The sequence below is a fragment of the Spermophilus citellus genome (assembly GCF_964194105.1).
Source record: "Spermophilus citellus genome assembly, chromosome: 3".
Taxonomy (NCBI): Eukaryota; Metazoa; Chordata; class Mammalia; order Rodentia; family Sciuridae; genus Spermophilus; species Spermophilus citellus.
The window spans coordinates 149177717-149205331 of NC_138184.1; positions in this window are offsets into that span (position 1 = coordinate 149177717).

Consider the following 27615-nt stretch of genomic DNA (forward strand, 5'->3'; position numbering starts at 1 on the left):
CATTGCCCTCTTCTCATGCCAGGCTGACTTTGTAAGAACTTGTCCTGAATACTTCTCTTCATCTTTCATTTTCTACGGGACCTTAAACTGGCAAGTGCAAATCAAACACATCACTGGGAATTCCTTTAACTGTTGATGTACAATTTATGCTCTATCTATAAGCCTGCAGCATTTTTATAGTCCTAAAATGACATCAGCTTTACTAGCCCAGACAGGAGACTGCCAAGTTCCCGCCGTCTGGGAGGACATGGCCAGAAGCTTCTCTCCCTCCCCCTTTCCTGTCCTGGTGAAACACTGACCCTGTTCTAGAAGCACCATGGAAAGAAAGTGCTTAGCACCATGGAAGGAAAGTGCTTACCTGTTTCCAGTTCCTGGAAACCCCCAGAGTCAACCAAAGTTGACAGTACATTATACTGGTGACACAGATCTGGCAGCTAATGGACAAGGTGAACTGGGTTCTGTTTCTGAAAGCCCTGACCAGGGATCCATTCATAGTGAAAGGACACTAATGGGAATAAAAGGTTCAGGGATGCTCCCTAGTTCAAATCACCCACAAGTCTCACTGACTCCCCAGAGGCCTGAGAGTGGCCAGCAGAAGCGCATGAAGGAGGGAGGGTGGCATGGTGCTGTGGTCACCCTGATGGAGTACTGGCTGTTCACAGCTCTCAGCTTCCTCCTCCTCTGGAGAACAGCCCTTGGCCTGAAAGGATCCACCTATCCTCCCTGGCCAAGAACACCCCCTTTCCCTTGTGCCCAGGGCAGATGCTGGCAATGGCTGAATGGCAGAGTAGGAATGCTGACCTCTGCCCCACAGGGTGGCATTTCTGGCTTTTGCTTTGCAGTGCAGGGCTCTCTGCAGGATCGGGCTCCAGGCAGAGGCTCCCTCTGTCTACTCAGAGATCTTCTCTGCCTGTCCTTCTTCCCTGGCACCCAGGATTGTTAGATTTAGTCAGTAAAAACAACCACACCCAGCTAAATTTTAGATGATCAACAAATAACTTTTTAGTATAAGATATCCCATGGAATACTGGGATGATATTTGAACTAAAAAATTATTTGTTGGTTTTCTGAAATCCAAATTTAACTGGGCATCCTGTGTTTTCTCTGGCAAAACTACTTGTACCCCTTCTTCTAAGAACATGCCTTCAATAAGTAATTTGAACAAGAATCCCTGTCACAAGCTCTGCTTTGGGGAACTCAAAAAGTGGGACTATGGAGGGCAGGAAAGAAATAGACAGTTTGTGCCATGAGGGACCCTGATTCAAAGATGCTTAGTGAAACACAGGTCAGCAGCTTTCCTTGCAAGCAGGACTCTGAGGACCAGACAAGGCCCTGCCTGGCCAGGTAAAACAGTGTCCACTCCATCTCCCCAGAGCAGGATCCTGGTTTTCCTGGGTCTCACCTAGTTAGGCATGAGTCTTAATGGGAGTGCAGGCCAACAGATTTGGTTTGACTTAGTGCTTCCTCCCAGCTGTCTTGAATTATAGGAGCTGCACCATTAATGCCCTTCATTGGCTTTGTCCTATTTCATCGACTTCTCTTCATCTCTTCATCTTTCCTCTGGCTTTACATGTCTGTCTTCGTCTGAGGAGCAGTGGCACACATGTGAAGTAGGTGTAAGTCTGGCCTTGCAAAACAGAACCACATGTGAGTCTTACATGTGTTACCAAATAATTCATCACAATGCACTATTTTTCCAGAATAGCATGGTGCTTCTCAAACTCTACCATGCAAATAAACTTGGTCCTTATTAAAATGCAGCTTCTGACTAGGTGGGTGGTGGAGCCTGAGAGTTTGCATTCCTGACAGCTCTTGGGGGTTGCATCCATACAAGATGAGATGAGAAAGCAGCCCGGAGGGTTACATATGGTAACACAGGTGGCTCACAGCAGAGCTGGGTTTAGACCCCAAAGCCCATGCTTTTTTTTTTTTAAGATTGACCCAAAATGTGTACTTTTATGTTAAAACTGAACCTTGCAATTTACAGGTACAATATTATACAGTATCATATTCAGAATATTGTTACATTATTAAATTTGATTTCTATATATAAAATATACAATGATTTCTATATATAACATACAATGAAATGTTATCATAAACAAATACACAATTAAATGTTATATATAATTGAATTTACAATATGATACATGATTATTTTCTCTTTTAATTAGTGCATTTTAATTTCAGAGAATAATGGGTTTTATTGTGATGTTTATTATTCATGCAAATATCATATATTTTGATCATATCCATCCTCTCTTTACCCTGTTTTAACCTTCTCTCCTTTTCCCCTCTTCTAAAAGACTTTTCTAATAGTCTCCCTCCTAGTTTGATGTTGTCTCCCCACCCCAAATTCTACATATGAGGGAAAACACCTGATATTATTTCACTTCACATTATGATCTTTGTTTCCATCCATTTCCCTGAAATTGACATGATTTTGTTCTTCTTTATGGCTGAATAATCCTCCTGTATTATGTGTGTGTGTGTGTGTGTGTGTGTGTGTGTGTGTGTGTGTGTGTGTATCACATGTTCTCTATTCATTCATCAGTTGATGGACACCTGGGCTGATTCCATGACTTGGCTATTATGAATCATGCCAGGGCTCATGTTTTTTACCACTAAACTAGGTAAAGCTCATTCAAACACTGCGGAGAGTGTGCAGGTGCAGTGGTGGTGGTGGTGCACAGACAGGTAATACATGAATCCAGAGGATACTGGGACAGGAGACTCAGAAACCTTCAGCAATAATCAGATCACCCGATTTCAAGGTTAGCCTCTACCTCTTGCTGTACAAGTTTAAAAGATCCCCTAACTTTTATGTTACTGCAAGATGGGACCCTAGCAGTAATTCCATCCATGGAGCTACTGGCAGCTTCCATATTCACACACATCAAGTGCTTAAGAGCAAGCCTGTCTGGAAACACCTAACATCTGGGAACTGCTATTAATGGAACCTCAGACACAATTGTCCTGTGTAGCAAGGTAACACACTGTGAAGGGACCTACCATGTCACATAGACAGCTGGACCTAGGCCAGGCCAGGAGCACAGTGCTTCCCTCTTCCTGTCTGCTTTTTATCCCTGGTCCTACAGCAATTTCTATTTCTTTAGGGTAGAAATTAAATGATTCTGTCCTGCTACTGCTGCTGGCACCCGTGGGCAGGCTGCAGCTGGCTCCTATTAAAAGGATAATGGCTTCTAATGGGAGGCAGTATCATACTCAAAGCTCAAGCACAGCAGCAGCCACCCCTGTGACATCTAGGGGCATGTCATTGCTGGGAACATGAGGAGGAACAGCATGCCATTAGCAGGATAATCCTTTGGTATAGACACTGCACCCAGGCAGTGCAGCCCCAAGCTCAGGTCTCTCTCAATGGAGTACAATGGCCTTTGTTACCTGCATCCTTACAGCAACTCCCCCATCACTTGCCCCTGCAGACAGTCTCCCTGGGGAAAGCTGAAAATTGCCCTGAGTTTAATCCATCTGGGCAGCAGGGCATTGCCAGTACCCACCTGGAGTACAGACCTCCATGATTTTGTCACCTTTGTAGAATGACTCTATCTCAGTAGACAAAAGGCACGGGGGCTCACAGGCTGTGACTAGGGTCTTGGGATATCATTAGTTCCCAGGAAGCAGAACATTTAAAGCTTTCAAAAGAAAGAACAATGCTGGGTACGTGGGAAGACTTAGACTTTCATCTTTTTTTTTCTTTTTTTTTATTGGTTGTTCACAACATTACAAAGCTCTTGACATATCATATTTCATACATTAGATTGAAGTGGGTAGACTTTCATCTTTAGCTGAGAAGGATATATAAAATTATGACTCTGTTATGATTCATTAGGATTTGAAACAGGATAGGGGTTATTCTCTTTTAAGTACAAAATAAGTTTCTATTACAACCACCAAAAAAGTAGTCATTAAAGCAGTTTTCTAGATTTGCATATGATCCTCATTCTTTAAAGAGCAGCACTGTATGATAGAACAAGCTTCAGGGACAGAAATATTCTCTATGTGCTCTGTCCCACCGGGTCCCCAGTGTGACCTGTGTGACTGAGAATAGAATTTTTAATAGTAATTAATTGTAATGATTTCTTAATTTGAATTTAAGTGGCCACATGATGGTAGTGGCTACTGTCTTACACAGCAGAGCTCTAGAGGAACTTTGTCGTCAGACCCTTGGGAGTCTGGCCGTTAACAAGTGGAATATGATGGGCATCAGCAAATTAAACAGAAAACACTGGCCAGCCAGTAAGTAGTTCCCCCTATGTGTCCCCTCCATGGGAGTTTATCTACAAGTATAATAATGGAATGAAGAAAATCTGTCTTCTCTTGTACTTACCCAGCAGAAAGAATTAGTTATTATGGGTCAGAGGCTATTAGTGAGCAAGTCTGCAAATTATAACATACTCTATAGTATAATGGGATTCTACTAAGGGAGGCAAAGAGAAGTCTTGGTGGGGGCCTCTGTTGAAATGCTTCTGTCTAACACGGGTATCCATTTTTGCTTCCCTCTATCCATTCTTTTGTTTCTATCCAGTATCTCCTTTCATTTCTTCCATCTGCCCTCTCCTTCGTCCTTTTTTTTGGTACCAGCTATTGAACCCAAGTGCACTTAAACACTTAACCACTGAGCCACACTCCAGTCTTTTTATTTTTTATTTTGAGACAGGGTCTCACTAGGTTGCCTACAGCCTCACTAAATTGCTAAGGATGGCTTCCAATCTGTGATCCTCTTGCCTCGGCCTCCTGACCTTCTGGGATTACAGGCCTGCGCCACCATGCCCAGTCTCTCTCTCTCATTCCTTTCCCCTGTGATTCAGTGCCCCCTTGAAGCCCTGTGAGGACATTTCCATTCTTGGTAGAAATGAGGATGATTATGTAGCATAGATGATTCATTGCCTTTGGGTGTGAAGACATGTCTTTATTTTCTTTAAAGCAAATTGCCAAATGAGTTGAAAGTTGGATCTCAGGTGCTTTGGCAGGCAGCCAAAAGCAGCCTGCTGGGTGCCATGCTCAGCCCTTCTCTGTTGTTCCCAGGGTGCAGTGGGAGCTGGGTGGGGAGCCTTGGGTTCAGCACTACTCTGCATTTAACCACGGCCTCCTCTGTTCCCAGGGTAACCCTAGGGAGGTTTCCTGAAACTACAAAGAGAAAGTGAGGTGGGCTTTGTGCCCCTGATATAAAGGCACTAATGGCCTGAACTTCTCTTTAGAATTGGGAAGGGAAAAAAAATTCAGAGTATTATGGTTTGGATCTGGACCCTCTCCCAAAGGCTCATGTTTGAAGGCTTGGTCCCCCATGCTGCAATGTGCAGAGGTGGGGCTTTGGGAAGTGTTAGATAATACAGCTCTGATCTCAACAGTGGGCTAATCCACCAATTGGTTCATAATTGAATGGACTATTAAAAGGTGGAGGAAGTGGGTCACTAGGGGCATGCCCATAAAGAGTACACCTTGTCCCCAGGCCCCCTTCCTCACACACACTCTCTCTCATTTTTTCTTTCAGGCCACCATGAGGTGAGCAGCTCTGCTCCACCACATGCTAAGGGGCTGCCCTTCCAGTGTCGACTGTGGGGAGTTTGAGGGCGTAGAGAAACCCTCCAGAGATGGTTTTGGAGAACTGCATCTGCTTTATTGTGCAGCAATAGCTTTTATAGTGGGTATGTACCAACTTACATATAACAGTCACGATAGGCCAGACACCAAGAGTTCAGAAGTCCAGACACCAGGAGTTCAGAAACTGCCACATAGACTGATCTTGTACCAACAGGGGAATAACTTCTTGTCAAAGGAGCAAGGAAATGGCACTTGCCAGTGTTCTGACAGCACTCTGTCCCAAAACAGCATTCTATGTTAGGATTTCCCTGCTGCACAATGAGCAAGATAAGCATTCCTCCATATAGGTCCAAGGTCAGGCCCTGCAACAACCATGTACATGTTTCCCACCGTGATGTTCTGCCTTGCCAAAAGACCAAAGTGATGGGGCCTAGTAACCATAGACTAAAACCACATACACTGTGAGCCACAATGAATCTTTCCTCCTTGAAGTTGATTTTCTGTTACCGTAACAGAAAACTGTCTAACACCGAGAACAAGACCCAAAGCAGCCACATTTTCAGTGCTCAATGGGTGCACATGGCTGGTGCTGCTGTATGGAACACCACGGATCTAGAACATTTCCATTATTACTGGTTAGTGCTGGTCTAGATCATGCCTTTTGGAAATATTTTTTATATGTACTAATTCATTTCATTTTGAGAATGAACCAGTGAGTTTAATAGTAGTATTACCCTCATTTCAGAGAGGAGGAAGTCAAGCCCAGAAAGGCTTACGGTTAACAAGGTGACCAATAGCCACGTTAAGTTTTTGACCTGGTTTTGTATCACGTGGAACCTCACCTTGAGAAGCTGCACACACCTATGACAGCATGTGTCTATTACAAGACAGGGTGAGCACTGTGCAGAAAATCCTGTGAGAATCGTTGTGATTAGAGCAAAGAGGTAGTATTTAATAACGGCTTCTGATCTTGAGTGGTAGGCCGTGAGAGAGTAGGAATCTCTACTTTGTTAGCAACAAGTCTCAGTGCCAGAGAGATGTGGGAATCTCTGCGGTCTGTCCTCGTTGCCTTAAGTAACCAGAGATAAACCCCCAACTTCTCAAACAATGCTGTGATTGTTCGCCTCTTTGCTTTTGAGAACAGCAGCAGTTATCCAGCAAATGGAAGCCTAATTGTGACCAGGTTTAGGTCCCATCAGTTGGTTGCAGGAGGCACCTGTGGGGGCCTGAATCTCGTTAACCTTTACCTGACCCTCCACCCAGGGACTCCCAGCAGCCTCAGAACCCCAGTCTTCAGGGTTGAAGTTGGAGAGGGTGTTGGGGCTCAGGTGGGTAGTGTAGGGCCCTGGGGTGGAACAGGAGGGAGGGCTCTGAGCATTTCCTGGTTTGGGGATATCAAGGGGGTCTGAAAAGACAACCTGCTTCTCCTGGAATCAATGGCTCATTTGTGGAAATTGCAGGTCTAAATAGAAAATGTGCAGAAAAGAACAAAGGAAGACTAGGAAAAGGAGATTAAAGGTATTTTTATTTGCTTAGTTTCTCTTCATTTATGTTCTGTATGCTATACAATGAATTACACTAGATTCATTTAAAAAGATTTAACTCTTGTTAATGTGCCACAAAGGTAGGTAAACAGAATTTTCCCTAGATGTGGGGTTTTCAAAGGGCAAAGGCAAGTGAGAATCTATTTTGTTAGAAAACTCAAAATCCATGATTTTAATGAGCAAACTACTTCGTATTTGCACAGGACTCTTCAATTTACAAAGTATTTTGCATAGATTATTTCATTAATTATCAGTCCTATAGGTGGCTGGGATTATTATCACTCCTATACAGGCTAAGCAGATTTATAATCTGATTAATCTTGGACAAGACCTTTAACCTTTTGTCAGTATCAGTTTCCTCAGGGGTTAGGTGCTATCTATTTGTCAAGGCTGCATGTCACCAACATAGCACCAACAGATTAAAGTATATCATTCAAGACCATCTGCCAGAGGAAAGAGGAGGGATGGAGTTAGTAGGAAGCCATTAGGGATCTGTAACAAGGCCATTAGGGCTCTGCAACAAAGCTTAGGCCTAGCTCAGGCCTGGCAAGAAGAAGCAAAGAGGAAATCCTGAAGTTAGTGTCAAATACAAAGAGGAAGTGGCTGTGCGTGGCAGACATACTCTGATGTGACCCCCAGCAGATCACACCCTTGTATTATCTTCCCTCTTGATTGCAGGTGCAGCCTCTGACTTCCTTCTGACCAAGAGGAGAGCAAAGGCTCCAGATGCCACTCCCTTGGTTAGGTTGCATTATGTGAAAAAGGCTATGGATACCTCTCCCTCAATTAGGTCGTCTTATCTGGTGAAGGCAGTAGGTGGCATTCCCTTGATTAGGTTACTTAGCAGGAAGAAAGAGACTCTTCCTCTGTAGTTTTAGAGAAGTAAGCCACTATGACCTCTGAGAATCCAGTGCCAACAGCCACCAAAAAGCCAGAGCCCTAAGGAATAAGACACAGAGACATAAGTTCTGCCAACAACTTGAGTGAGCTTAGAGGTTCCCAGTGAGAACCCAGGATAGATGATCTCTTATTTTAGCCTCTCAGAGGACTCAGCTGAACCTGGTCTGTATTCCCAACCTGCAGAAACTGAGAGATGATAAATGGATGTTGCTCAAGTTACTAAATCTAAGGCAGAGTTAGTAATAGAGAACTGATACACAGCAGTTTGCCACCAGCTGCCTGAAGTGGGACATAGTGATCTTGCTACATGAGGCTGGAGCTTCAAGCAGCCCAGGGGCTCAGCCTGGCAACCCAGAAGGATGGGCAGCAGGGCACAGGGTTGCTTTGTGCAAGAGAGTGTGTGAGGCCTCTGTCCCTGGCTCCAGGCTGACATAAGTTTTTAAAGCCACACTGTCTGATATAATGGCCACACCTCACCCACTAGCTGATACATGCCTGTTAGAAGCAACCACATGTAGTTCAAGAGAAAAAGTCACTTCTTAGGGTAGTAGTAGTGGTGAGATGAGTTGATGGATATAAACACTAGCCTTCATGCCTGGAGGGACTCAAGGATCCACTATTCTCCTCCTTCGTTGAGAAATGAGGACACCATGAGCCATGTTAGATAGCCAAAGGGACTGAGGTACCAGGGAGTTGATCTTACTCCCAAATACACCAGTTCATTCAAAGTATGTGTGACTAGGTGGGCAATCAGACTTCCTCATTGAGATTCAGAAATCTTAAGTATGCAACAAGCTCTGTCATCTCAGGATGAAACCTTATATACAACCTATCTAGGGCTTGGGCCTTCCTCTGTAACAGGCAAAGTGTTGGGCAGAGGTGTTCAAAGTCCTCTAGCCAAATTGAAGACTGCTCAGATGCTACAAGTGACAAAAGTTCACAGCTGTCAGTGCTAATTGTGTTACCTGTTTTGAACTCACGGCTGTAACACTTGAACCCTGTTCCAGCAGCCCCACAACAGCTGAACCCTGTTCATAGCAAAGTTTTAGCTATCCTTGATAAGAACCAGAGCAATGTAACATAAATGCATGAATATTTCCCTTTATGAGCTGCAACAGACCTTTTTTAACCCCCATGGCTGCCCTTGCTGGCCACACAGGAAGCCACCAGACATCAGTATATTTTTAAAAACTCAGGTAATTCCACGGTACAGCAGTGGGTGAGGCCCACTGAAGTAAATGGTCTTTTCTGCTTTATCATCTCTAGCATGAAGGCCTGAAAATGTTGACTGATGGATCCCTGGGCATCCTTACATATTAGAACATAATAATATATAAACACATGTTGAAGGGATATATATGTCTATATGTTTATATCTATCCTGATAGATATAAGGGTATATTAAAGTTCATCCCTCCAAAGTGACAGGAGCTGTGCTAGACATACAGCTGGAACTGCAGCAACAAAGAATGCAATGATTTTGGCATTCCAGAACTTCTCACAGAACTTTAACAACGAAACAAAGCATTTCTTCGGTGACCAGTGGGTTAATGCTGGTATCCTCTCCCTTTGGAGTTGATTTTTAGCACAGTTAGGTACTCTCTAAGGGATCTCAGGCAGGTTTTTAGTGGTGGTGCCAGACTTTACTTTTCTATTGTTGCCTCTTTGCCATCAGAGCTGTCCTGACTCCAGACTGGAACTCATGGCATGGTCTAGTCTACAAGGGCAGTAGGGAGTCTGTAGGACCCCCATCCTGGAGTGTACAGAAACAGGTCATGGTTCTCAGTCCTAACTTTGTTCCACAACCATCTGCAGAGAAAAACCATCTTGGACCTATAGAATCCAGTCTTCATCCCAGACCTACTGAGTTATGATCTCTGGGGTTGGGAACCAGGCAGTAGAATAAAGATCAGTCAGATTCTGCGGAAACTCAAAAACCCATCTCCTGAACAGATGTTTTAGAGTCATCTCCTATTAGTCATCTACTAAGAGCATCTCCAGTGCTATTATTGGATCTAAGAAACAGATTCCATGTTGTCTTATTCTCCATTGCTGGTTTCTATATGAGGGTTGAATGGCAGAGGTGGCATTGGAGACTAACATGCCAAACACAAATCTCATGCACTTTCTCAGATTCTCTGGATGGCCTCTTTCTCTCTCTGTCTTATTCAGCACCCCCATCCTGAGTGACCCTTCTCCATCTAAGCTAAGATGAAATGCAATAGCTTGGAGATTTTCTGAAAGATCAGTGAGGAGCTAAAGGGTGTCACCCTTGGGTTTGTCAAGTGGAAAAAGGAGACATCCCCCGTGCCCGCCCAGTCCCCAGCTCTGAGTTGTGGCTTCTCCTTGTGACCTTTTAGAGAAAATCCCAGTATGCTGCAGAGCATGCCTGCTCAGTGATAGGCTGAGTCTTGGTCAGTACCACAGGTAGCGCCAAGTAGAGGATTTGCATCTCTCCTTTGTGCTCACTTTTGCTGCCCTGCAGTGCTTCAGGATCCACTTTCTGTAGGACCTGAATGAAAGCTGCAACTCAGTAGTGGGCCACACTGCAGTCTGTTGAGCATTCCCTTTCCACCGGGCTGCCACGTACTTACAGCAGCCTTTTGAGGAGGGCCTTTCATCACCAATATCCACTTTTTATGAATGAGGAAACTAAAAGAGTGACAGGTCAAGTCACTATTATCACATCCTCTTGCCATGCAGTTAGTCAGACCTGTCTCCCATCTCCATGGTTCAGCCTCCTTCCATTCTGCTAGGTATCCATGGAACAGCCATGGTCAGGAGGGAGGGAAGGAAGGGGGCTAGGTGTCCCTGTGCAAAGCATCTCACTGGGGAAAAGTGTGGGTGCAAAGATGTCCTGGCAGGAGACAAAGAGTGTGCGGAAAGAACATGGAAGAATCCTTTTATCACCCAGGAACTCTGGCAAATTCAAGTATGCCACACAATGGTCAGAGAAAACCAGTTTTGAGCAATGGAAAAGTTTGTTTTTATCATTCAATTTAACTTTGAATTACACTATCAAGTTGGTATGAACTTCCTAAGCACTTACTTTCAATCTGTGTGGGTCACAATGGGCAGGTAACATATCATTGCCAACCACTGCATGAGTAGCAGTGGCCTGGGGAGCACCAAAGACCCAGTGCTGATTCTTTTGTTACCTACTATTGGCCTAGGAGTGACAGAGGTCTTTACCCTCCTGGCAGTGGGGGCAGGGGAGTCCAGGATGGCAGATCCTGAACAGGCTCAGTAGCTACAGGCAGGAAGGCAGGACCTGTGTGCTCTCTAGGTCCCAGACTATATCATCAAACATGCAGATGAACCACCATGAGCCTAGGCATGCCCCTCTGAGACCTTCAAAAGCTGGCTAATGCCTGGAGAGAAGGACAATAATTTAATTCTCTCATCCCAGAAGTCCCAGCAGTCCCTGAGCCTCCAAAGAAATAGTTTTGACATGTCTCAAATCCATTAAAGGTATTACCACCTGGGTGGTGACTCTCTGTTTCTGGTTTATGTTGGTGGAGATTATTTTGTTTTCTTCCCTTTTTTGCAGGGGAGGGAGACTATTCTCCCACTAGCCAGAAAAACATCCTTTTAAAGTAGTTACTGCAAATGATTCATGTTATCAACATGAAAGCACTTTATATTTATCCAAATTAGCCTTTACTTTGTGAGCTAATTGAAAAACCAGAGACCAGTCTGTGTCCCGTATAGTATCTAATACCTTAATGAGGCAAAATATCTGATGGTGGGTTTTAAAAAACCTTTGTCTTGTGGAAAGATGGAAGCTGTAGACAGCCCTGTGAAATGTCACAGCCAGGAAGCCTCTTGACAGGGCAGCATATCATCTTTTTCTTTTTTTTTTTTTTTTTTTTGGTACCTAGGATTGAACCCAGGGGTGTTTAACTGCTGAACCACATCCTCAGCCCTTTATGATACTTTTTTTAGCACTTGCTAAATTGCTAAGGCTGGCTTTGAACTTGCGATCCTCCTGCCTCAGTCTCCTGAACCACTGGGATTACAGGCATGCGCCACGGCACCCAACTGAAGCATACCATCTTTACTTTGTTACCCATTAATGGTTTATTCATTTAGAGATGGGAATTCTTTTCCTCAAGAAATGAGGTGATGGGGAACCCATCAAGACAAGGCCTTGCTCCTCTGGCATTGGGTGGGATTTCTCTGCAGTGCTTTCCTTACACAATTCTAGAAGGTGCTGCAGATGTTCTAACAACATGAGGCATCTCCAGAGAGCCCATTTCCCTGCCACACTTGGAAAGGGTAAGTGCCGTGTTGAGAAGGCTTGCAGCCTGCCAGTTGGGGCTATCACTGTGTCAGGCTTTGAGCTGGGGGACAGGCAGCCAAAACAACAGCTACCCTCAGTGGCAAGTCCTTATTTAGAAGTTTGAAGAAGGGAAAATAGATTTTTTGGAGGGGCTGGGGAGGGTACCGAGAATTGAACTCAGGGGCACTCAACCACTGTGCCACATCCCCAACCCTATTTTGTATTTTGGAGACAAGTTCTCACTGAGTTGCTTAGGGCCTCGCTTTTGCTAAGGCTGGCTTTGAACTCACAATCCTCCTGTCTCAGACTCTGGAGCTGCTGGGTTTGTGCTGGCCACCACACCCAACAAAATAGATTATTTAAGAAAACTGACTCAACTTAAAAATAAAAGAAAGATGGGGCTGGGTTATAGCTCAGTGGTAGAGTGCTTGCCTTATGCATGTGAGGCACTGGGTTCGATCCTCAGCACCACATAGAAATAAATAAAATAAATAAAGATATTGGATCTATGTTTAAAAACAAAGTGAAAGAAAGAGCCAGGCATGATGGCACATGCCTGTAATCCCAACCTCTCAGGAGGCTGAGGAAAGAGGATCCTTAGTTCAAAGCCAGCCTCAGCTACTTATAGAGGCCCTAAGCAACTCAGTGAGACCCTGTCTCTAAACTACAAAATAGTGCTGGGGATAAGGCTCAGTAGTCGAGTGTCCCTGAGTTCAATCCCTGGTGCCAAAAAGAAAGAAAGAAAAGAAAAAGAAAAGAAAAAAAGAAAGAAAGAAAGGTCAGAGAAATCACTTAGTAGTCCAAAATGTAGAAGTCTACCCCTATACTTAAAGGCCAAAATTGGCTCTTCAGTACAATTTTTTCCCCCTAGAATAAGGAATTAGAATGATGAAATGAAGGTTTTTGTAAGTTTTTTTTTTTGAGAGGGGGAGTAGTATTTTATTTTTAGATTATTTTAGATTTGAGTTGCAAAAATAGTACAGAGAATTCCCACATACCTTTCACCCAGATCCTGATTATATTAGCATCTTAAACAACTGTAGAAAATGTAGCAAAACTAAGAAATTAACCTTGGTATAATACTACTAATTAAACTACAGATTTTATTTGGATTGGCACCACTTTTTTCACGAATGTTCTTTTTCTATTCTAGGACCCGGTCCAGGATCCTACATCTCATTCAGTTGTCATGGTTCCTTAGTTTCCTCCCATTGAAACAGATCTTCAGTCTTGTCTATAATGACTGGATGTTTTTGAACAGTAGTGGCCAGATATTTTGTAGAATATCCCTCGTTTGGGTTTACCTGATGCTTCCTCACTAGCTTCGGGTTGTGGGGTTTGAGAAGGACACACAGAAGGCTTCCCTTCTCAGCACATCCTGTAAGAGGTACATGATTCTGACACAAACTACATTAATTTTGGTCACTTGGTAAACTTGGTGTTTGCCAGGATTCTTCAGTAAAACTTTGTATTTTCCCTGTCATTATTAAATGTGGAGGAGTAAGGGTTTGAGATTATGCAAATACCTCGTTTCTGATTAACCACCCCCAATCCCCCCAATTTTAGTACTCACTGTTAGCTCTGGCTTGAGGCAATCAATGTGATGTTTATTCAAGTTGTAAAGTGTCTATCAGTCTGGATCTTTATCTTTTGGTTGTTGTTATAATCCAATCCAATCATTTATTTTATCACTCAAGTTGCTCCAACTTTGACCTTTGGGGACATTCTCAGGAGGCTCCCGTGCCCTTCAGACATACCTGCATCTTTTCTGTTTGTTTTTTTAAAATTAGTTCTTTGCTTTCTGGCACTACAAGGTACTTCAGGCTCATTTTGAGTTTTCTCCCTAGAATCAACCCGTTCTCTAAGGAGCCTTGCTTTCTTCTATTGGAAAGCATTATTTGGAAATCAGGATCTAGGAGTAGTTGTGCTCATTGCTGCTGGGGTGCTGTCGTTTCTAGCTCCTCTCAGTGGATCGAATGAGGTAATAAATGCATGTGTACTAACTTAAGCATGTGCACACTTCTACTTTCATTTCTGTATCTGCCTGCAAATTTTTAAAACATAAGTCAACATTGATAGCTATGACCCCCATCTGTCATCTCAGTGTTCATTCTAGCCTTTCTCCTTTCTTTATCCGTAACTTCTTTTTCCAGTAGTGAGAACTGGGTCAGCAATACATTTTCTTACTTGTTCCTCTTGTGTACAAATAATTTCTGAACTCCTAACTTGCACCCCTGTGAGACTCCACATTTATCAACTCAAGTATGGTGATTATATTCAGTTCTTTGTCTCTAGCTTCATAGGATCTATCAAAACACTTTTTCAAAGTGTTTGAAATGGTAGATAGGGTCATATGATAGATAGAACCATATGGTAGGTGTATGTTTAACTTTTTAAGAAGCTGCCAAATGATCTTCCAAAGTGGCTGTAACCAGTTTGCATTTTCACCAGCAGTATATGAGACTTCCAGCTGCTTTGAATTTTAACAAGCACTTGATATTGCCAGGGTTTTAGAGGAGCGGGGCAAACTAAGCCTCCTTTCTGTTCCCTCATCTATAAAATGTAGGTAATAATAGTACTTTCCCTAAATCAGTTGTATGAGGGTTAAATGAATCAATTTGTGTAAAGCACTCGGAATAGGGTTATCAGATAAAATACAAGGCACACAGTTAAATTTGAATTTCAAATTAACAATTTAAAAATATAAATGCATCCCATGTGATATTTGGGACATACTTATTCTTTAAAAGATTTGCTTATCTGAAATTTGAATTTAGCAAATAAAAATACAGGAATGAAATGTGAATTTCAGAGAGACAGCAAGTATTCTTCAGTATAAATATGTCCCAAATATAACATGGGTTGTATGTATATTAAAATTTTTGCTTTTCTGATATTTTAGAGATTATCTAGTCTGCTCAGGCTTCAGCTTAATTCCAAGAAAATTAGAGCTCTTTACCAAAGGAATTCTCAAATACCCATGAAGAAGATATAGAAATGATTTAAAGGTTTTTGAGTGAGCATGGTCTATGTATCTTGGTATTTGTTTTTAGTAAAGTTTGTATTGAAGTTGAATATACATACAAAAGTGTGCACAAATCACAAGAGCAGAGCTGGATCTGTTTTCACAAAAGGAACACACCCAGCCAGGCATCTAGCACCAGACCAAGGAACAGCCCACTGCTACCCCCGACCCCATCCTGATTTGTGACACACCAGACTCATTTGGAGCTGGCTCGCTTTTAAGCAGATTTAAGATACTGATATTTTTTCCCAGCAGATTACTTGGGAATTTCCAGAGAAGTTTCCCTGGAGCTTTGACTTACGAGTGGGTCATTATCCTTTGGCAAAGGGAGGCAAGTCTGAACCCAGGAAAGGGATCTTATAAATAAGAAGTCTCCTGGAATGCTGGAAAGTGCTTAATTGACTGGGAGAACCTGTAATTATATTTCCTCTTAAGTCTTTCTCAGAGACTAGGTAACAGGGAATTCCTCCATGGCATTTGTCATGTCCCAGGTGTTAGAAGCATTTTCCATTTGTAACTTATATGATTCTTACAAACTCTATGAGGCAGATGTCATTATCCTGCCCATTTTCCAGCTGAGCAACTCGAGGAACAGAATTGTAAAGCAACTTACTCAAGAACTCTTGGCCAGCAAGTGCAGGGCAGGGACCTGAGCCCCAGCAGTCTGGTTCCAGGGTCTGTGCTTCTAATAGCCACACTATGGCGCCTCAGAGACCTGGTGGCATTCCCTCTCACAGCTCCATCCTCTAAGCTGGAAATGTATGTTTCTATTATTTTGCTTCTATTACCTTTACTGATTAATTGGACAAATGAGATTTGCCTGTCTCTGTGCATTAGTTGGTTAGGCTGCCATAACAAACGCAGGGCTAGGAAGCTTAAACATCAAGAGATTAACTTTCTCACCATTCTGGAGGCTGGAAATCCAAGATCAAGGCACAGGGAGGGTTGGTTTCCTTGGGGGCGTGGGGGCATAAGGGAAGGATCTGTGTGTATCCTTGTGTGTGTGTATAAGGCAACCAGACAGATTGGACTAGGGTCCACCCTAATGGTCTCAATTTAAGTTAATCACATCTCCAAATCCAGTCACATTTTTTTCCATACAGGGATTTAGTATTTTGACATGTGAATTGGGAAATGGGGGGACACAGTGCAGTCCACAGCACCTGTAGGGTTCCTTGGCCCTAGCTCAGTGGCTGATGCTATTAAAAAACACCTAGTCTGATGCAGGTGTCTGAGTTGAAAAGAGTCAGTAGAAAAAGTCTTGAGTAAACCCAAGAACAGATGTCTAGAGAAGAGTCTGGGGCCTGAGAAGGGGCAGAGGTGCCAGGTAATGATCTGAGCTGGAGTCTCCAAATTTACTGGGGAGGCATTGGAGCTAATGGAGCACTGATTCCTCGTTGCAGGTGATAAATCTTCCTAATAGCATTTTGAACACATTGTTCTAAATTTAAATATTTTAATATTAATTTATTCTAATGCCACCTCAAGTGGATAATGAACAATACCATCAGCTGAATTAAAAAGAGGAAAGAAAAATAGGCAAGTTCTTACAAATTCTCTGCTCAGGGAGTGAAGCCAGAGGAGAGTAAAAAACATTCCACCAAAATGCATTTCTCTTTTAGATGGTAATACCAATACTCAAAATTGTAATAGGTATAAATGACCACTAAAATTTTAGCATTGTGAGGAAGGCATAGCTTAGCTTTCTATTTCTTTCTATTTCTGGGAGTGTGCGTTTGGTCATCAGCATAGCATAGCAGTGATAACTATTATCAGATGTTGAGTGTACATCTGGTGCTTCCCAAGTGTTTTCCACAGATTATCTCATTTAACCATTCTAACAATCATAGGAGCAGGTGGTCTTTGTCACTATTTTACAGATGGGCAAACCAAGGTCCCACCATTTAACACATGAATTTAACTAACTGTTGGAAATAGGGTACTTTTGGCTTTGAAACTTTGGCCCTTAACTATGGCTTCTCATGATAAGAGCTTATTTGCACCATCAAGAAAATGGAGCAAATACAGCAGAGCCTGCTGGTGTTCTGACAGAGACACAGTGGAAATCCTGTGACATGACCCAGTGATCCAGAACTGCAGAGCATGTGAGCATCTGTGACAATGAACTGAGTAACTCAGTTGGAAAGGTCAGTCAAACCTGGAGCAGAATTGCCCTAAGTCCACTCGGTGATTGGAAGTAATGAATGAGAGCTCAGAGAACTGTCACTTTGAAACTGCACAGGAAACAGAAGCATCCCTCTTTTTATAGCCAAGTGCCTTGAGTTGAAACTTAAAATGAGTGACCAGATTTTCCAGTTTCCATTAGAATATTGGACCTCCTGTATGATTTATCAACTCTCTGCCTGTCAGCTTCCAATGCCCCTTCTAACATAGGCTCCATGATAAAGAACAGGATGCCTTTAAGAATTTCTTCTTTAAAGTGAGCAGTGAAATAAACTGTGTTGTATTTGTGATACCTATGTATATACATATATCACATATGAAAAATAAGTGGGCTGAAGTATTAAGCTTTTTCAGTAGAGGGCACTGGAAGGACACTTTGGTGCGAGGAGGCTCTCTGGCTGTCCCCTGGTTGGTTCAGGGCTTGGTCTTATGGGTGTGCTGACATGTAGCCCAAGCTGTCCTACCGTCAGCCCCAGAATGAGGTCCCTCTGCAACCTTGTATCTTAGGCCTGACAATAACCTTTCTGCAGATGTCTCTAATGAAAATCAGAGTCCCCCTGGACTCCCACAGCATGCCCATGCCACCAGTCTTGATGGTTGGCTCCCCAATATGTGCTCCACAGGATGGCCTTTGATTTGCCCCACAGCTCGAGGAACTCCACAGGAAACCTCTACATCTAGTGGCTGAGCCATGCCTCCCTGTTATGGTTTGGATGTGAGGTGTCCCCAGAAGCTCATGTGGGAGAAAATGCAAGACGGTTCATAGGAGAAATGATTGGGTTGTAAGTCTTAACCCAATCAGTGAATTAATCCCCTGATAGAGATTAACTGAGTATAACTGAAGTGGTAGGGTGTGGCTGGAGGAGGTGGAAATTGGGGTGTGGCTTTGGGGTATATATTTGTATGTGGCAATAGAGACCTCTCTCTCTCTGTTTTCTGATCATCATGGAAGCTGCTTCCCTCTGCCACACTTTTCTGCCATGATGTTCTGCTTCACCTCAAGCCCTGAGAAAGGAGCTGGCCTTCCCTGGGTTGAGAATTCTGAAACAGGGAGCCCCCCCGATAAACCTTTTCTCCTCTACAATTATTCTGCTTGGGTCCTTTAGTCATAGCAGTGAAACAGCTGACCAAAACACTCCTCCAACTGGAGGAGTCCCTTCCAAGCTTGGTCCTCCTTGAGGGCTCTCCCTCAGTCTGAGTTACCTCACATCTCAGTCTTTTTCTCATTGCCAATGATTCTTTATATCACACTCTCCCATTTAACAATGAGGGCAATTACCACACATGCCTTAGGCCACCTGCCTGAGCCAAACTATGCTATTGTGGTGGGCAGTTTGGATACTGAAACTGAACTTCTGGTTTTTATTATCTGCCTCTTTTTTTTTTTTTCTTTTGGTCTTCTTTTTGTCTCTGACAGTAGTTTTAGGAATAAATCTCTTCAATCTAATCTCAGTTCAGTTTAGGTGTCTTTATTTATTCTCCATAAAGGAGAATATTCAACCAAAATGAAAAGAGATTTGTAGGAAAAAAAATACTGAAAAGGAAAATTCAGGTGTGCTCACTGAGGATGTTGGGATACAGTGTGAATGAGCAGGAGTCCTGAAGATGGGCCCAGGAGGGGGAAGGATAGAAGATGAGGGAAAATTCATGGCCTGTGCTCAAAAGAGGACATCAGTTGAAGAATCCCACCCACCCTAATATGGGAAGTGAGGCACAGCCTGGCTCACTTTCTTGGTACAAGAACAGGAATATATGGAAAATGCCATAACCAGAGGAAATCACTTATTTGTCATTTTTGTCCTGTTTTGCCGTTTTTGCTAAGATAGACCTCTTCATAATGAGTGGAAATTGATCCGCCATCCTCATTCAGGTCACATCGCCCTGGCACCCAGCATAGCCTAGGGTGTTTTGCCAACATAACAGGATCAAATTTTAAAGCAACTCCTTTGAAGTCGAACTGAAAACTTGAAATTTCATTTCAAATACAGCAAAGAAAGGCGGTGACAGCTTCCACATCTTTCAGGTGACCCCGACTGTCTCTGATTCATCCAGTTACAAAATTAGAGAACAAGCTTACAAAATAAATGGACAGTAGCTCCCAAGCTTAAAAGATGAGGTCTATCCATCAGTAGAATTCAGAAATGGAGTCAAGGCCTGTGCCAGTGCTTTAGAGGAGAATTAACAGTTTCCATCATCACTAAAATGCACTTCAGCACAAACAGCACATGGCACATCAAATGAGAGTCCCTGCATCTATGGGCCAGACATACCCAGGGCCACTGTGGTCAGACCAGCATGGTGGACCAAGTTCACTGCTAGAGGTGTTCTTTTTCTAATGTGTTACTTTTGGTTTTATTTTTGACTTTGAGAGTGGGTTCAGGAACAAAATCTCTTTAATCTCAATATAAGTTGTTTGTTTACTATTTACTACCAAGGAAAGGCTTCAGTGATTGTCAATTAGGATGTTTCCAAAAGGAAAATCTTAGTATAAAAATCTAGCTTAAAAATTCTTTGCCTACACATCCCCTGCAGAATGAAAGTCGAAATTCCTTGGCATGACACACAATGCCTTCCACAACCTAGTCCTTGACTCCCTTTCTGTTTTATCTCCTGCCCTTGTGTTTGTGCACTTGATAGCCTAGAGAAATTATTGTCTGGGAGTGCCTGCCTCCATGTATTTTCTGGCCTCTATCCTTTGCTTATGAGATACACTTTGCCTGAAATGTTTCCCTCCATCTTGGCTGTGGCTACCCAGTGGTGTACTGGTAAATGTTAAACAACAGGTTCTCCAGAAGGAAAAGGCTTGATTTGTAGGTGGGCTGATTTCTAAGGTGTTAATACTCAGCATTGCTGACATCAAGGTGCCCATCAGAGTTGGGAAGAAATGTACACAATTGCCTCTTGCAAGCCAGCGTCAGTAGCTTTGGCTTATCCTTGACTTCACTTCTCCCTTATACTTCCACTCCTCCAGGAAGCCTCCCCTGACTACAACCTTCTCTGGCCCCAAGACTGGGCTGGATGCTTCCATGACATCCTGTGTATTTTTGTCTCATTGCACTTTTAAGACAGCAGCTGATGTTTCTGTTTCTCTCTGCTTCTTCTGTGGACTCAGCTCTAGGAAGATGGGATCACATTTTTTTTTCTTCTGTGATTTTTGGCACCTAGCAAAGTGCCTGCTACATAGTTGTCACCTGATATATGTTTATTGAAAGAATGAGTATAGCTCTCCCTTGCCAAAATGATGTAATTTTCCTCCTGCAGTTAGATTATATTGTCTAATGTTCTTAGAAATTGTCTTCAAATAACCTGTTGGGATAGCTCATTCAGGCTTGTTATAAATCAGGCTGCTGAATGTTTGGCTGGGTGAGTTTGGCTGGAATAGGAAATGGCTGGAGGGGTTGGGGCATGGAACCCCAGAGTTTAGTGTAGAACAATACCAATAATTACAATGTCTATTAACCTCATCTGTTTTCTTTTTTAATATCCGGGCAAGCAGGAGCTGCCTGACTTTGTGCTTTCTTTCTAAACCTCAGGTTTATAAGGCTTAAAACTTTTCCATAGGTTTGCTAGCTCCTATGCTCTGCCAATGTCTGCCAGTTGTACTCACATGGAAAATGTTACACATATTGGCATTAGAAAGATAGGTGTGTGGGGGGAAAACTCAACTTCAAAAATAACTATTATTTCACATCTTGCAAATGTGTGCTATATAGAGTTGTAGAATTCTAGAGTTGAGACTGATTCACTAGTGAAGCCACCAACCCCCAGAGTCAGAAGATTGTATCTGGATGGTAGCCAACCCCTGACCTTGGCATTCAAAGTTCTCCACTCCCTGATCTTAACCTTTTAATTACTAAACTGACTTCCTTCACAGTGTGTTGTATTCTCAGGGTGCATGAGGAAAACCATTGGCTAACTGGTTATTTGTGGCTTTTTACTTAGGGTAGTAACCTTTCCTGCTTCTTAATTCCTTGTTTTTTCCCCCTCAGTAGTTCAAAATAAAAAAAAAAATCCCTGTCATTACTTTTCTATTTACAATGAAAGAAAATTCTGAGTACTAGAAACCTAAAGCTACTCCTCAGATCGAGTTAAAGCTGTCCACTCTGCAGCACAAAGAGTTCTATGGGTGGATCCTCTGGATTCTTTCAAGGAAATTTACATGAATCTGCCTTGTGTTAACCTAGACCTCAGGGTCAATGTATGGGAGAAGCCCTCTATATGCTTGTTGCTATAGAGCATGTATTCCAAATGTCCATTGTGCCTAAGAATCACCTGGCATACATTTATATATATATATATATATATATATATATATATATATATATATATATATATATACACACACACACTCACACACACACACACACACACACACAGCTGGCCTGCCTTGCCCCCATTTGATTTTTTTTTAATTAATTAATTTATTTTTATTTTTTTATTGGTTGTTCACAACATTACAAAGCTCTTGACATATGATATTTCATACATTAGATTGAAGTGGGTTATGAACTCCCAATTTTACCCCAAATGCAGATTGCAGAATCATGTCGGTTACACATCCACAATTTTATATAATGCCCTATTAGTAACTTTTGTATTCTGCTACCTTTCCTATCCCCTACTATCCCCCCTCCCCTTCCCTACCATCTTCTCTCTCTACCCCATCTACTGTAATTCATTTCTCTCCTTGTTTATTTTCCCATTCCCCTCACAACCTCTTATATGTAACTTTGTATAGCAATGAGGGTCTCCCTTCATTTCCATGCAATTTCCCTTTTCTCTCCCTTTCCCTCCCATCTCATGTCTCTGTTTAATCTTTTCTTCCTGCTCTTCCTCCCTACTCTGTTCATAGTTGCTCTCATTATATCAAAGAAGACATTTGGTATTTGTTTTTTAGGGATTGGCTAGCTTCACTAAGCATAATCTGCTCTAGTGCCATCCATTTCCCTGCAAATTCCATGATTTTGTCATTTTTTAGTGCTTCGTAATATTCCATGGTGTATAAATGCCACATTTTTTTTTTATCCATTCATCTATTGAAGGGCATCTGGGTTGGTTCCACAGTCTAGCTATTGTGAATTGTGCTCTTGCCCCCATTTGAATTGTTGAGTTCACACATCCAAAAGAGGGTGCTGAGGCTTCTAATTTCCCACTTCACTTGCCTCAGGGAATTAGACCTTTCTTCCAGGCTCCTTTCTTTCCCCTTATCTACAATCAAAACCAACATCAGTTTAAAATGGCATAGGTGAAAACCCATTTTTTTTAACTTAACTTACTTCTGGAATAAATGATGACTGTGATTCTATCTGGACATTCAAGGAACATTCTCTGAGTACACAGGGCACAGTAGTTCCTGCTTTCAAGGAATTAATAAGGAAAACAACCTTGACAGGAAATGAGAGGTGCCATCAGAGGGCTTAAAAGTAGTATTGTCTTACTCCTGATGATTAAGGAAATCTCACTTGGAAATTCAGGCAGATAATCTGATTCTACCTAACAGAAGCTTCTGTAATCAATCCAGAGCCTGCATCTTTTCCTCCTCTGTGTCCTCAACAATTGAACTGACAGAGTAAAAAAAAATAATAATAATAATAGATATTTTAAGATGATTCAGATGGTTTTTAGAATATTTGCCTTCTTAGGCAAATACACAGGTCAATTCCAAAACATTAATTTACTCTATTCCAATTATGTAAGCATGTTGTCATGATTCTATGGTCATTAACACTTAAGAAAGAAAGCATATTGGAAAATATGGTATTGTGATCTTCTGTGTCTATGAATACATTTTAAAAGTAATACAGATCACATATTGGGAAAAGATATTAGCTATATATATATATATATATATATATATATATATATAGAGAGAGAGAGAGAGAGAGAGAGAGAGAGAGAGAGAGAGATAATAAATGACTCATAGCTAGCATCAATTTCCTACCACTACTGTAAATCAATAAGAAAAAAGACAAATTAAAAAGTGAACAGCCAACTTGAAGACTCTTTACTAAATAGAATATCCAAATGTCCAATAAACACATGAAAAGGTACTCAGCATCTGTACCAAACAAGGAAAGGCTAAATAAAACCACAATGAAATGCACTTCATACACACCAGAATGTCTAAAATTAGAAAAACCAACAATTTGAGGTGTTGGCAAGTAGATGAAGCAACTGGAATTCTTTTTCATTGCTTATGAGATTATAAATTAGTGCACCCCTTTGGAAAACTAGCAAAATCCACTAAAGCTAAATTTTCAACAATTTTGTGACCCAGCAGTTCCATTCCTATGCCTACACTTACATCAACTATGGATGTATTGTCTCTCTACAACAAATTAGTCCTTTTTGACTTCTCTGTGAAATGGATCTTGGCCCTTTAATTATTTTTATTTCCCCATTGCCAGCTAGTACTGAAGCTTGGTCAGTAGAAACTGCTGGTGAGATGCTGCAGGAGAAGTTTTGCTTTCTGGTTCCATTGTGCTCATTCCTCAAGCTTTTGCAATGTGCTTCTCCAGCGTCCAGCTCTGGCAGCTGCAGCAGCTTCCCCAGGGTCCAGCTTCTGCAGCTTGTGCAACCTCCCCAGCATCCAAAACCTGCAGCACCTGCACCTTCTGCCTTTCTCAGCTCCTGCAACGCCAGGTAACCAGGAGCACCTGGTAGCTTACAGCTTCACTGATCGGCCTGGTTAGTCAGTTTTATAGTAAGTGTATAGGTATGATGCTGCCCATGATCAACTTTCTCCAGAGCCCAGAGGACAGATCTCTAGAAGATTCCACCAGGGCAGCTCTATCTGTTATTCAGTGAGCTCTGACCAGGCCCTCTCCAGTAAGATCTCTATCTCAGGCCTAAGGCAGGGGTTAGGGTGGGCCTTCCTTGGGCATTCTCTTGCATCTCTGCTCTTTATATCTGCTTTTTCAATATTTAGATTTTTCTTCCCTTCCTGATAGTTAATCCTTTATTAATCCTATTATAAACATTCTTCCTATTAACCTTTTTCTACTCAAGTTGTTATGTGGTTTTGCCCTTCTGATTGGACTGATACAATACCCAAGAAAAATACATCTGTATTTTTCACCAAAAGACATGTACAAGAATGTTCACAGAAGCTTTATTCATCATAGTCCCAAACTGGAAACTACCCAAATGTCCACCAACAGTAGAATGGGTAAACCACAGTAGATTCACACAGGGGATACTCAGCAATAACAAAGAGGGAGCTGCCTGTGGAGGAATCTCACGGGCAGCATTGAGTGAAAGATGCCAGATGCAAAAAAGTATAGACTGTAATATTTCATTTATATAAAGTTCAATATCAGACAAATCTTATCTATAATGACAGAGTCAGAAGAGTTAATATGTCTAGGAGCAGACTGGACTTAGATGTTGACTAAGAGAGGACACAAGGAATCTTTTGGGGATATTGTACATATTATGTTTTGATTGAAAACTAGTTATATAGGTATATATTTATGTAAAAGCCATCAGTTTGTGCACTTTATATTATACTGTAATAAAAAGCTAAAGTAATATAAATAAAAGGTCATAGAAAAGAGCCATGGGTACAGAGCTGTGTAGATAAGATCCCATTAACTAAATCCCTTGGCCCCACACACCTCAATGGTACTCAATAACCTAAACCTGGCATTTTACAATCTCCCCTGGGGAAATGACTTTAGTGATGGCCTGGGGGGTTCTGTAGGGTTGGGTGCAGAGAGTCTGAGGGAGGCAATGGGAATCTCGGTGGTTTTCTCAGGTACACAGCCAGTTAATGGTGGCGATGGACACACCCCAGTCTTCTCTTCCCAGATGGGGCACTTTCTGCTTGTCGTGTGGCATTTCAGAAGGTTACTTTCTAAAGACATTTGAGATGAGTAATGGGGTGTTTTATAGAACAGAGCAGTGTTTCATCCAAGAAAAGCCAACAGAGAATGATTTTGAAATAATCCTGTCACAGTTGGTTGGCAGCGGACACAATTTTTTTTTTTTTATAATGTCTTCCTGACTGCGGTGATGACGACTGTAGGAGAGTTGGTGAAAAGGGAACATGTGCCAATTTGGTGGCTGTATGAAATCACTGCACTTCAAAACAGAGCAAAAATATGAAAAATCAAAATAGTTCTTCCCCCGCTCCCTGCCTTCCTACTCTTCTTGGGCAGGAATCAAAGGAGAAAAAGCTCAGCAGTAAAGCAGTCTCCAGGGACTGGTGTCAGGATGAGCAACTGCCATGAAGACAGATAAATAATTCTCACCTCAAGAATCCTGGCCGCGCTCCCTGAACATGTGAGGAAACCAGCTCCTTTGCACACACAGACAAAATCGGGATTTTGTGAGCTTGGGGAAATCTTCTCAGCCCTGGGTGCCACTACAAGGGAGTCACTGAGCTTCTGGTTGCTCTCTGTTTTTTACACTGAGCTGAAAGGAGTTAACTCAGGATCCTGTGCAGAGTGTATCCTGTGTAGAGGATAATTCTATAAATCTATAATTTTGGAAGAGGAGAGAGTAAAAGTCATTCATCCTTTCTCTAGATTCATCAAATCTTTCAACCCTACTTTTCTCTTGACATTTGTTTCAGTTGTTAATTTATTGCCTCGAAGCTCCAAAGCCATCCCTTTTTTGTCTTGATTTGTGATTCAGGAGCAGATCTCAGCATCACGTTTCACCTTTGACGGCAGACTCAATGCTGGGCTCTGCCAATAGAGGGCGCTGCAAGGAACCAGCAAAGCTGAAAAGGAAGGCCAGATGCTTCTGTGTGTAGTTGCAGTTGTGAGCAAGTTGGGATGCAGAGGGTCCCAGCAGTGTTCATCTCAGTGCCGGTGGCAGATCTCAGGGAGAGGCAATAAGCGGCCCCCTACCCGCCGGCAGCTGTTTTCTTCTTTCCTGGCAGCCACACCTTTTCTTTGTGGTTCCACCTGCCAACCTTGCTGGACCCTCCTCTAAATCTCTTCTTTCCTTTCTTACTTTGCCCTTAGCTGTAGAAGTGGTAACTGCTTTCTTCAGTTTCTATCTCTGTTACACCAAATAGTTCTTTAATGCCTTTTAGTAGTTAATTATCTCTTGCCGAGGAAACATTTACTCATACTAGCTCTCTCCTGTTCACATTACTAATGGACTTGACTCAACTGGTCCCTTCTAGAAGCAACGCTCAATGCATCTGTTTTGTGCTGTGGTTGCTTGTTTGTGGGGCTCATGGCCCCTTATGGAACCTTGTGATTTTGGCCCCTAGGAAAACAGAGTTCCAGCTGGGATATGCTAGAATGGATATATTTCAGGGAATTAATGTTCAGATTCTAGACTTCCACTTGTATTCTTAATAAGATGGGCCTGAGACATGCCTTCAGGCAGATATCAGGAGAAGGGTTTTGATTTCTCAGCATGCCTTGTATGTTCAAAAAGAAAGGCATAGCTCTCACATCTTCCTGATTTTATGGTGCATTGTCTAAAGTTGTGGTACATTTATGTTGTTTTGATTAATTTAAAGAGTAATTTCAAAAATGATTTAATTCAGAGGAAAAAGATTTAATATGTGAAGCCTTAAAATTATAGGACATTTGAAAATCAATTTGATTTACATTAATTATTGCTATATAGAATTGTGATCGGATGATTAATAACAGATTTTCAAGCGTGAAATGCTATACAGTGGAGTGATATTGGGGGAATGGAATAGAAATATGAGTTCAAGGAAGAAAAGTAAACTAGTTTTTTTTAACTATTAATAGATTGTTCATCTGTTTATAACTGTTGAATGATGATAAATATGTAATTGCTATGGTGTTGGATTAATATTCCCTCGGAATCATATAAAAGCATGCATGCATTAATACTTTTATTTTTACTTGTCAATATTACTACTACATGCAAAGAATGTAATTAGAGCTCATCTTTTATAGTTCTAGAGGATATGTTTTCCAAAATCATTTCAGGAGAGGTAAATAAATAAAGTCGCCTCATTTATGGAAAATCATGAAAAAATGAAGATTTGTCTGAGAGATTAATGAATGAATAAGGAAGTCTGCAATTGAAAGCAAGAAATCCCTCCTAGGATGAATGAAAACAACATCCCTGGTTTCCCTTAGGTTTCTTAGCTCCTTCTCCTAGAGAAACATGCAAATGGA